This window comes from Lepisma saccharinum, chromosome 15 (assembly GCF_977018435.1).
Source record: "Lepisma saccharinum chromosome 15, izLepSacc3.1, whole genome shotgun sequence".
NCBI classification, from domain to species: domain Eukaryota; kingdom Metazoa; phylum Arthropoda; class Insecta; order Zygentoma; family Lepismatidae; genus Lepisma; species Lepisma saccharinum.
Window position 1 is genome coordinate 75,504,114 of NC_139243.1, and position 10,867 is coordinate 75,514,980.

Consider the following 10,867-nt stretch of genomic DNA (forward strand, 5'->3'; position numbering starts at 1 on the left):
ATGGGATACCTACATAATGACGAGTGGGACAAGTGCAGCAATTTGACATGGCAAGGACGCAAAAAGTCGCTGGTAGATCGCTGGAGGGATGTGCAGCCATGCAGTTTCGATTGCCATCCACAATTCGGTCATTGTTGCAGGTGGAGGATCCTGGGCACAAATAGTCCATTCGATGACATCCCACATGTGCTCGATAGGGTTCATGTCCGGGGATCTAGGCCAATTCATGCGTTGGAAGTTGCCAGAATGTTCCTCAAACCAGTCGCGCACCATTGCGGCCCAGTGACATGGCACATTGTCATCCTGGAAAATCCCATTGTTGGCAGAGTACATGAAGTCCATAAAGAGTTGCAGATGGTCACCAAACAACTGAACATAGCGATAAGCGTTGATTGTCTGGTTCAAGAGGACCAGAGTACCCAAACCATGCCAAGTAAACATGCCCCACACCATGATGGAGCCACCACCAGCTTGCACAGTGCCTTCTTGACAACTTGGGTCCATGGCCTCATGGGGTCTGCGCCACAATTGGACCCTACTATAGGCACATACCAATTGAAAATGTTACTCATCTGACCACGCTACACGTTGCCAGTCCTCTAAGGCCCAATGCACATGTTCCAAAACAAATGTGCATCGCCGTCGCCGATGGACAGCGGTTAATAGTGGTACAAGTGTCTGTCTTCGGCTGCGATACCCCATGGAGACCAAATTGCGTTGCACTGACCTTTGAGACACGTTCCTGGGACGTCCTGCATTGATTCCTGCTGTCAGATCACGCACTGTTGCTTGTCTGTTTGCCCGGACGAGTCTGCCCAGACGTTGCTGGTTGCGGTCATTCATCACTCGTGGACGGCCACTGCATTGGGTCGTAATGCCTCCAATGCAGTGCTCAAGGTCCACCCTTGACACAGGGGAGCGAGAAAAGTTCAGTGTCCGGACGACTTCTGAAATCGCATGTCCCATTCATCTAGCACCAACTATCATCCCACGCTCAAGCACCGATTATTCCCATCCTGCTATCCCATGACTTTGGCACTTAAGTGTATATAATCTGTATGTCCCATATTTTTATTTTAGAAATCTGGCAACCCTATGTCAAGAAAATACTATATTGTAACAGAAATAAAAATTATTATAGACTCCAGTTAATGTTTCACTAGAATAAACAATATGCTGGGACACACAAGTCTTGACTTGAAAAAAAAAACGAGAGCTCAGTTGGTTCCCTCATGTCAACTGGCAAACATCCAGGGAATACCAGACAACCTTGTATTGTGTTTATAATAAACAAATAAATTAATCTGGTGTAACCTTTCTTTACACCCAGCAAGCCCAGAGATATTTTGGAGTCTGTGTTCACTGACTGTTTAGAAAGTTAGCACCTATGGGTAAACTTTTGCCACCCTCGTAATTGAAGTGACTAGAGTATTGAGCGCAGCCTGTATTGCTGCATTGTGAGGGTGGACGTTGCACAGTAAACAAAACAAATGGCTGCTCACAAAGAGATGCATATTGGAGCATAAGGACACACAGTACTTAGACACATGCAAGTTACTATCTTTTTCACAGACTTGCACTATTCTCAACGAGTTCACAAGTGGATGGTGGCAGAGACCAACGGAATTAATAGAACCTCTACAAGTAAGTTTCGCATAAAAAGAAAGTAACTCGCTTACATCTAAATATTATTATCAAACACGTATTTTATTCACCTAACATTAACACACACTAAGTAATCAACCAAGCCAAAGAAGAATGTATTTAATCAAATGTATGTGTACCATGATTAGTTTTAATTAAATAATCAGAACTTCGACCTAGATTTTTACTGTCTGAGCCACTTCAGGCTGACTGAGCAGCTAAGCAGGGAATAGCTTCTGATTGTAAAATTTTGTTCGGATTATTCTACAAGGGTGGCCACTCCAGGACCATGATAAAATTCAGGTATAATTCCCAGTTTTCAAGGCAAACTTTCCAAAAATTCAAGCTTACAAGCATGTTATTTTCTATTTCTAACTTGGGTATTACAGTCTCTCACACACATACACACACAAACAAATATATTAAAACTATAGAGAGTCGGTGCGATTCCAGTGTATCCAAAAATTCCAATTCAATTTAATTGAACGGTGTATATATTTAATTTAAGGTGCGGAGGAGTTTACATTTGCCATTTCACTTACTCAAGACTAGAAATAAATCTACAAACCCAAGTCACAAACGTTACGGGATATAGCAATCTACGAAAAATTGTTATTTGAATAAGCATTTCAAATTTACCTAATCAACTTCAAGATATTTTATCTTGTAATAATCTTCCATCTGTCAGATACAATTGTAGATTGCCAAGGACACTAACAAAGCAAACGGATTGAGAGAATTCTCTTTCATTTTCCAAGGAGCTCTCTCTTTTCCTTCCTCCATAAAAATAAAATCTAAACTGTGAAAAACTTGCCTCAGGATATTAATAAATATGTATAAATAAAAATAAATAAATTCAATGCAATTGGGATTGTTAAAAAGTTGCAATTTTTCATGTCTACAGAGAAAAATTGAAGTAGAATTCACGCAAAATTCCCGGAGACAATAATTCATGCAAATTCCCGGTGAGTATCCACCCTGTCTACACATGTATTTTCAAAGTAATCTTATTTTTGATACATGTCTTGAAACATCAATCATTGATTGATTGATTTGCTTCGCTTTTTGTGCCACTTTTGGCTAATTTGCGAAGATGAGGATGAGTGATGAAATTGATGGACACTCACAAACATCCATGCCCAGGCTGGGATTTGAACCCGGGATCCCTTGCGTCGTAGGGCAATGTGCTAACCACTCTGCCATGGGGGCTGGCTTGAAACATCAATCAAGAAGTATTCATATTTTTTTTTTACAGAATAACGTTTCCTTCCACGTACCTATATGCTATAAGAAGGTTAGACAAGTTACGTTTAGTCCTCTTTAAATTATAATCCTGTAGTATCTGGTCAAAACATAACTCGAAATTTACAGTTTTCATAAAATACTCTCTACCATTCTAACTGAACTAGACAATCATTCTACTGACTTACCAAGTTTCTAGAATCCACACTATTCGGTTTGGACATAGCAAATGTACACAATTCAAAAAATACACTTTTATATTTAGCAAGTTAGACCAGAAACCACAGAATTAGGTTCATACATGTTTGCAGTGTCACTCTTTTTACATCTTGAGTAGATTAGGATTGTTTTGTTTGGTATTATTAGCATCTCCACACTTCTTTTCCTCTACTGTAGGGCATATGTGGTTTTTCCGACAATAAATATACCAACTTCAGCAGCAAATGTGATATTTTCTTCCAAAACATGAAGTGCATACTTCTTACGACAAACTTCACACTTTCACTATTCTCATATCTTTTTTTTAATATGAAGAACGAAACAAGTATTGATTTAATCAAATACTGGAAATATTAATTATGCACACAAGACAGGTTCAATCATTTGTTGTGAAAAGAATAAACATGTTTGTAATTAAACACTGATTTATTGACATAACGAATTTTAATTTTCATTCCACATAATATAACTCCAGCATCATTAATACTATAAAATAACATTTTTCAAATAATTGGCATTGCCTTTTACAATGCATGTTCTAGTTGGAAATACTTCGAAAACAAGCACAAATTGTTGCTGTCGCTGTTTCAGCTTTTAATCCTGATAACATTTTTTCATGCTGAATGAGGCCAATTGCCTTGAAAGAGCTTAGTGGAATTAAAGGCTGAAATATTGCCAACAAAATAAGAGCTTTTGCTTGTTTTCATAACAATAATCTCAAAGAGAGGCAAAAAACTAGAAAGCAATGTTTGATGAAGTTCCATACGTTCATGTTGCTATATTTTTTAAGGATATATGCAATTAATTTCAAAGGCCACTGCCTTCATTAAAAATGTTATGGGATCAAATGTTATGGTAGCACGTCACTACTTTGTTTAGTTCTGGTTGACATGCTACCCAGGAGGCCTAATATTCTAGTGGCTAGAGCAAGGGACTCACATCCTCGTGGTCCCGGGTTCGATTCCCAGCCAAGGCATTCCAATTTACGGCATCCACCCAGCATCGTGAGGCCAATTGGGGAGTCACATGAAGAAATATGTGACGACAAACCAGCTGCGAAGATGCCCAATGACATCCGTCTGTAATGGTGACTAGAGCAACACACCAGCGCTGTGTTCTCCGGCATGCTCTGACCCCACGTGGTTGGAGAAAATGCTCACAGATGGCATTGGCATAAGCCCAAGGCCACAACAGGCCTGTAGAGCAGAAGGTTTGGTTTTTTTTTTTGACATGCTACCCAGGCATCTTTGTTCTAGACACTGTAACTTTCGTTATTGAAGGTAGTTGTCCCTTGAAATGAATCGGATCCATCCAAAACCAGCAACGCAGATATAAGAAACTGACTCACACAGCCACAAATAGAAAATAATGGTCTCTTTCCTTATGGTCACACATAAAAAATACCTAGTACTCATCTAACTTGTTTGCATCAATTATCTGGTATGTGTAATACACGTGCAGTAGCTTTTTCGAATGCTCGAAATCCAAGATGGTTTCTGGTTGAGGAATGCACATACGACCAATTTGAAAAAATCCTCTCAATTTGATCTGAGGATGCTGGAATCTTCACAAGTGTCAGCGCAAAAGATGCCAAGTTATTGTGGTGTACCTTGGCCATGTTCCAGTCTCACACAAAGGTGGAATATCGCCCTTTTTGTCGAAATGCATGGAGTCTATTTATGGCTTCAGTATCAAGGTTTTCTAGCAAAAATGTCTGAACCTTTTGCAAGGTTTCGTGTGGTAAGCTCTTTGCCTCATCGGCATATGCTGCTAGCGAATAAATGGCAAGTGCCATGTCCTTCCTGTGCTCCAGCCAGTCTTCACGGTGAACAGAATTCTGTGGTACCTGGAGTGCTGAATCTGCAATGGATGAATCTGTTCTCTGTGAAAGATTTATAAGCTCGGAAATGGAATCCAAAACAGGGTTTTTAAAGGCCCAGGAGAGAAAATCAGCAAGTGTAAATGAGTTCTGGACTGTACAGAACCTTTTTATCTGTAAAGTACTTGTATTTTAATTTTGGTCGAGGAACCTTTTTTTCCCCAATTAATTTAAATATGGTCCAGGAACCTTTTTTTCCGGATGAATTTAAATTCGGTCCAGGAACCTTTATTCCAGGTTCAATTTAAATAGGGTCCAAGTTCCGTATTGAAATGAAACACTATGCAACTTGGATCGAATACGGACCTGACAATAAACAATAAACCACTTGTGAGCATGAAAGACTAATACAGGTGCTGGCTGTCTCGAGAATCTAAGGCACAAGATAGAAATGGGCAAAACGCAAACGCTGCAGTCACGTTACCCATCTCCATGTAGTCCCATTCTATCGCACGTTTTCCTTCCCTTGGTTGTAGCAACCCTTTCCGTCCCTGTTGTGATATCTGCTGGGAACACAGCAGCCTCACGTTACCTCATCGACGGCTCCTATTGGCTGCGGTTCCTATATCAGATCTCGGAGCAACATATGAGGATTTGTTTGAACTCAATGTGACGCCACAGTACATTGTGTTATGTACAGTAACTCTTTGACAAGGGAGTATTTAAACGTGGCCCACGAGAGAACAACAGCATTATGTTTTATTTCCTGCGATACGGTTTCTACAAACGAAGTGTGACATTCCAGTGTAACCATACTCGCGGACATTTTTAGAAGGCAACTTTCAATCGGTCAATCCTGGTCTACGAATTGTAAATATGAGTAAATTCAATCCCTGACTGTAAGAGAAAATCAGCAACGTAAATGAGTTCTAGACAGTGTATAACCTTTCCATATTTAAAGCATTTAAATTCGGCCCAGGAACCTTTTTTTCTGGATCAATTTAAATACAGTGCAGGAACCTTTTTTTCTGGATCAATTTGAATACGGTGCAGGAACCTTTTTTTCTGGATCAATTTAAATACAGTGCAGGAACCTTTTTTTCTGGATCAATTTAAATACAGTGCAGGAACCTTTTTTTCTGGATCAATTTGAATACGGTGCAGGAACCTTTTTTTCTGGATCAATTTAAATACAGTGCAGGAACCTTTTTTCTGGATCAATTTGAATACAGTGCAGGAACCTTTTTTTCTGGATCAATTTAAATACAGTGCAGGAACCTTTTTTTCTGGATCAATTTAAATACAGTGCAGGAACCTTTTTTTCTGGATCAATTTGAATACGGTGCAGGAACCTTTTTTTCTGGATCAATTTAAATACAGTGCAGGAACCTTTTTTTCTGGATCAATTTAAATACGGTGCAGGAACCTTTTTTTCTGGATCAATTTGAATATGGTGCAGGAACCTTTTTTTCTGGATCAATTTGAATTCTGTCCAGGAACCTTTTTCCCAGAATGAATTTCAATTCGGTCCAGGAATCTTTTTTCCCGCATCAATTTAAATACGGTCCAGGGATCTTTATTCAGGAACAATTAAAATACGGTCCAGGAACCCTTTTTCAATGAAACAATACGCAACTTGGACCGAATTTAAATTGTGCGGGAAAAAAGGTTCCGGTCCTGCAGCGGAACCCAATAGAACACTTTAGAATTTATGGGTTCCTGGAACTTTAACAACACTGATCCAAAACTTTAATGTTGTCTCTAACTTCCTCAATAAAATTATCATAAAAAACCAGTTACTTTGCTTCTGCCGTGACCCTTTTACAACTTTTATCTTTCACAAATAACACCTTCATACAATGGATGTTATTCACCTAACATACATGGGAGTCACGATACTAACAACATCTTGCGTGACATGGCAGCTTGATTCTACATCCCCCTTTTTGGATCAGAGCATATTCCAGATCAGGCTGCTTGAACTCGTTTAGTATCAGCTGGGCCCTTTTGGTTATGCTCTCACTTATGATTTCCTTGGCCAATAAATTTCCTATGTGGCTATTGCAATTGCTGTGCCAAATAGGAACTGTTCTTCATATCTTCAGCATAGTTGAAGCATTGTCCGAGCCCTCTCCTGTAAGATCCTTTAGCACTTTGCAACATTGTCACAACCGTTTTGCTGTTCCTGGAAGTCTTTCTGCATCCATCTATAAGTAGAACAGATTCTTTATCCACTAGAGTTTTGCTCATGTTAATACACATTTCTCATTTTCCATATCAACCAAAGTTGTTGACAAAGCTTTCCATTTAGGTAGGTGTGATGTATACCCAGACCGTAAAACTTTTAACGTGTCCCTAAAATGGCCCGAATCTATAATACTAAATGGTATATTATGTTCGAAGAAAAATGCAGCTATCTTGAGTATACTTCCTCTATTTCATTAAGGTTGACTTTGTCTGTATACCTGTGCAGAGAATCCTGATGTCTTCTTTGATGTGGTGTTTGTGCAGGAGCATCCTTTTTACTTACAGGAGTGACGGAACTTGAAGATGGCATCTGGTAAAATACATCAAAATACCCGTTTGAAGCATCAGAATCAGACTGAAGATTTGACTATATGCAGTTGCTTCACTTTGTTCTCCAATCCTGCCTGAATTATCATCCTAGAAAAGACAATTGAAACATTACAGGTAACTTCCAGAAAAGAGCAATTAACCTTTTGGATCCCAAGCATCTCGAACGAGATACCCAAATGTAACCCTCACTGTCCCAAGCGTCTCGATCAAGATGCTGTGTCAAGGTCGTAGTTTTTACGTTATAACTTTTCTATTTTTGGCTAGAATTTCGATTTTTTTTATATTGTTCCTAACACATGTATTTAACAGAAATGTTTTTTTTTTTTGTCTTCATGAAAATGGAGGGGGGAAAAGGGACTTCTCTTTTGCGTCACTTTTAAAGGTCAAATTTTTGCCGACAAAGGAACACCAGCTTTGTTGTTCTAAAGCAATGCTTTTCACTCCCGCCTGTGAACTGCTTTCGAAGGAAGCTTGTTTATCAGTATCCGATGTCAAAATGAAAGTTTTCCGTGAGGGGGGTGGGGGAGGGGGAAGACTGGTTGCTGAATCTGCGTTGTGAGAATGGAATTTCGAAGCGCGCTGAAGGAAACCTTTGCTTTTTTTAGCACAAGTGTCCACAAGTTGCGACAGGGGTTACCCTGCATTATCTAAAAATAGAATTTCAAGCAGCAAGAATCGGTGCTCATTTTTCACTGCGTTCTAGCTTTTCGTCCGTGAATGTTGTGCGTAGGTGTCATTTTGTGCCCAAGTGTGAGGACATTTTTTGGGTGAAGTGACAATTTTTAAAAATAATTTTTGGGGGTTTTCTCCCTTCCCCCTCCATATATACACCAAATTTGCATAAATTTTGGATTTTGACATTTTTTTCGGGGGGGGGGGGCACTATTTTTTTAAGAAAAGTATTTTGAGGGGATTTCCCCCCCTTTCCCCCTCCATATGTACGCAGAATGTGCATAAATTATATATCGTCTGAATCTGTGATTCATTCTGCGTACAACGGTATATCTTTTTGGGGGTACAACTCAAGTTACTTTGGTCATACGACAATGATGCAAATATTTTTCTGTTTCTTACATGCCAGCGATAATTTCTATGTGCATTTTGAACTTTTCATAACCTTTTTTTGGGGGGGGCGGGGCGAAACCCCATTTTTTAAGAAAAAAAAGTATTTTCAGGGGATTTCCCCCCTTTCCCCCTCCATATGTACGCTGAATGTGCATAAATTATATATCGTCTGAATCTGTGATTCATTCTGCGTACAACGGTATATCTTTCATATCTCTAGGGCATTTAGTTTCTGAGCTATAGTCATTTCAATGTAACTCTGCATTTTGAAGCTTGAATCAGTGGCGTGCCGACCATTACTTTTGGGAGTACAACTCAAGTTACATTGGTCATATGATAATAATGCAAATATTTTTGTGTTCCTTACCTTCGCTGCTTCATTTCTCTTGAAATTCTAGCCTGATTTGATATATCACATCACCCCCCTTCCTTTGAAATGTTTGCGTTGAATTGAATATGGCGGTGAAGAATATGGCGGACCTGCACTTGACACACACTGCTAGGGATCTCCCTGTGCCTAACCTATTTCTTTCATGATCAGGATAACTCCTTTACATTTTGTAGGGGGTGTTAAAGGACTTTTGACTCGTCATGGTTCATGTAATGAGGCTTTTATCAGTCACATAGTTAAACATATTATTTTGTATCTTCTGATCCCATTGCAGTCCCAGAATGATTTTTTGATATGTTTTATAGTATGGCATGAGGGACCAAATATATTTTTTCCACGATTTTTGATGATGACATGTTTTGAGATATTCAAGGTCAAAAGTCAAGGTCACGTGACAAAATTATATTTTTATCCAGAGGTAGGCTTGTTATATATCACTGGAAAGCTTGTTCAATTCCCTGTACAATAAGCTTTACTTGAGCTTCCTAGGCGAAATAGTGTCGGAGTTACAGCAGATTTGGTATAGCTAAGCGGGCTCAAAAAGGGCAATTTATGCTAACTTTGACCTTGAATAATTTAACAATTACAAGATGCACGAGACTAAAAATTTTCGTAGTTACTAAGTTCCATGCATAGTATCAACTCCCCAAATTTCATGAAAATCGGAGATGGTCAGGTTGGGGGCTGTGTTGATTTGGCATGGAATGACTCATAAATACGTTTTATGTGCAACGCAACATGAGCAGCAACATCGCAATGTGAGGCTGGACGTCGAACGTTGGATCGTGTACACAAGTTTATTTTTGTATGCTAATAAAATTTATCTTTTTGTTTGGGAACACTAAATATACAAATACCCTTTTCTTTACTTGAACGATATCCACTAGAACAACCAGGCACAAAACAGTGACGATCATATCTTCCAGACATGGTAAAAATATAACTCAACCAACGTGTTGTTTACATTTTTCCAGTAAGCGGGAAACGAAAAGTATCATATTTCACGCTTGCAAGTTTTTGGATGGTAAGTTAGACAACATGTGAGTGGATGTAAAGCAGATCTTTGAAAAATAAACGAGTCTTGTCTGTGTGAATTTCCATAAAAATAATGTCTGTGACAATAATGTTTGTGACAATGACAATATTAATGAACCTTTCAGGATAATGCATACACAATATTAATTCTCGCGGTAATTGTCATATTACGAGTTACAAGTAACAATCCATACCTATGTTTTCTTCCGTATTGTTAATAAACTCAAGGATAGGTCATGATCGACGGTTCAGAATGTTCTTTAATATTTTCGCGACTACTGTACCAAATATCATAACAATTTTCTGATACAAAGAAATTTTACAAGGAAAAGAATCAGACGTTGCAGCAAAAACTCCATTTACTTCCATTATAAGCAGACGAATGCCATGCACATGTACCGACACCAGCGCCTCTAGTGATATCATTTCTGAGTGGAACCTGCCAGAGAGACCAGAACCGTCCGTTTTCCACAATACATTATTCAAGGCACTGTACTGCAATTTGAACTTAGAATCATCAAAATATTGTACATATAACAGCAAAAGATCACAGTCGCCAGGCTGAAATTTTTAGTCGCCATGGTGGCTTGGAAACCAGGATTTTTCGAGCCCTGTACATGACTATTTGTGGTGGAGTTTGGACTCTGTCTTCCTATTGGCTCGCTCTGGATCCTGGTGTTCTTATTGGCTGGTGTCTTGTTTTTACGGAGGAGTGAGTTCTAGGCATGACTGAGCTGGAGTCCCACAACCCTGTTAAGATTGGTGCTTTCCCGTGAAATGGCTATGGCTTCCTTTACCCGTCGGTCCCAGTAACCAGCACATTTGGCTATTATTTTGATGTCGGCAAATTCCAGGAATATGTCAAATACCCTGTG